Source organism: Echinops telfairi, unplaced genomic scaffold, assembly GCF_000313985.2.
Source record: "Echinops telfairi isolate 266 unplaced genomic scaffold, ASM31398v2 ScPeMD7_655;HRSCAF=1070, whole genome shotgun sequence".
In the NCBI taxonomy this organism is placed as follows: Eukaryota; Metazoa; Chordata; class Mammalia; order Afrosoricida; family Tenrecidae; genus Echinops; species Echinops telfairi.
Window position 1 is genome coordinate 17782495 of NW_022104553.1, and position 2280 is coordinate 17784774.

Genomic DNA, 2280 nt, shown 5'->3' on the forward strand with positions numbered 1-2280 from the left:
GGGTGACCCCTGTGAAAGGGTCGTTCGACCCCCCAAGGGGTCTCAACCCACAGGTTGAGAACCGCTGCTTTAATACTTTTTTATACAGAGTGTTCTGGGCCATTGGTGAGAATACGATGTGTCAGCATTTTCACTGTTTCCATTGACCAAGTCTCCCTGCTCCTTCCTCTGTTGTCTCTGCTTTGGGGTAACTGGTGGCCCTTTGCTCTCATTACCACGGTCATTGTTTAAGGGAGGAGCAGCTGGAGGGTTTGCTTCTCCGACCTTGTGGTCACAGCCAGACATTCCTTTGGTTTTTCAACATATACGCCCTTCAGTATGTTGGGAAAATGTCCTCCTACTCCTCTTTTGCTGGGAGTTCTTATCCGGGAAGGGTGTTCGATCTTATCCAATGCCTCTTCTGTACTGATTGAGATGACCACAGGGCCATTTCCCTGTGTTTCATTCATGGGGAGAGGGGCATCCATTGATTGTCTCATGTGGAGCCATCCTGGCATCCCTGGCATGAACCCCATGTGTCCGTGATACATTGTTTCCTTTATATGCTGTTGAATTCTATTGGCCAGCACTCTGTTGAGATCTCTCCCATCTCTCCCATTCATGAATATAGCGAATCCCAGAAAAATGTTCACTTGTGCTTTATTGACTATGCGAGGACATTTAACTAGGTGGGTTATAACAATCTGTGCATAACATTGGAAACAACCGGAATTCTAGAACAATTGGAATTCTAGACTCTTGTGTGCTAGTCCAGGTAGACTGGAGAAACAAATTCATTGACACTCATATAGGTGGAAGAGAGAACTTTATATCAAAGAGCAATTGTATATTAAGAAAACACTTCAGCCCTGACCAGATCAAGTTCATTAGTTCGATATTAGCCTGTATGTCCGATACCACTCTATAAATTCCTCTTCAGACTCGTGCAAAACATGCAATGATGCCAAATGTAGGAAGATCACAGGCTGGTGGGTAGAAAGTCCTGTGGGTCCAATGGCGGTGGAAGCATCTCCAGGTCTCTAGCTACCATAAGCGTGGCTCCAGGTGTCTTGTCAACAGGAAGGAGAAGCAGAGAGAGAGAGTGTCCCACCTCCAGGGAGGAAGACAGGAGTTGCCAGAATCCTCAGGAGAAGGCCACGCCCACACAGAGGCATCGTTGGCTGTGACCTGATTGACAGGCTAGACTCCACCTCTTTGCTCAAGTTGACAGGAGAGGATGTAACTGCCACAACTTGTTGTGTCACTTGGAACTTAGAACAAGGGGATATTGAATGGTTTAAAATCAGAAGTTTATGCCAGGGTTGTATCCTTTCACCGTACCTATTCAACCTGCATGCTAAGCAAATAAGCAGAGAAGCTGGAAGGTGTGAAGAATGGGGCATCAGGTTGGAGTAAGGTTCACAAGCAACCTTTGATATGCAGATGACACAACTTTGCTAGCTGAAAGCCAAGAGGGCTGGAAGTACGGTACTTACTGATGATGATCCAAGACTACAGCCTTCGGCCTTCGGTCTGGATTACACTTCGACAGAGACATAACAAAAGTCCTCACACCGGGACCAGTAAACAACATGACAAGTGGAGAAAAGGCTGAGATCTTCAAGGGGTTCATTTTACTTGGATGCACACTCTCCACTCATGGAAGACGTAGTCAAGAAATCAAGGGACACATTGCATTGAGAAAACCTGCTGCCCGAGAGGTCTTTAAAATATTGAGGAGCCAAAATATCACTCTGAGAACTGAGGTGCACTTGACCCAAGCCATGGCATTTAAAAACATTAAAAAATATATCATAATTTACATATCATGCAATTCAACAGTTCAATCATATCAAGGAGACTTGTACAGTCATTCACCACATCAATTTTAGAACATTCTCCCTCCCATGCTTAAATTGCCTTTAAAATGAGTTGTGCAGTCAGTTCTAGTGCTCCCTCCCTCCTTCATTTTTCATTCCTGAAATCCCCTTTCCCTCCTTATCCCTCACTCCCCATCACTGCATCCCCTATCAGCCATTGCCTAAGTTATTATCATTATGCATCCACTCCTTCTGTGCTTCACAAACTGGGAAACCCAATAGAAACCATAAAAAACCCCAAAATCGAAATAAGGTGGTAAGGCTAAAATAATCATATACATCCCAAAATACAAATAATGAGTACAGAAGAAAAGACACCCCCTGCCCACCCATCAACAGTCAAAAAGCCAGGGAAGACATTTCTGTCATGAAACCAGTAAGAGATACTTGCACCCAGCACAAGTTCAGGTCGGGTCTAGAG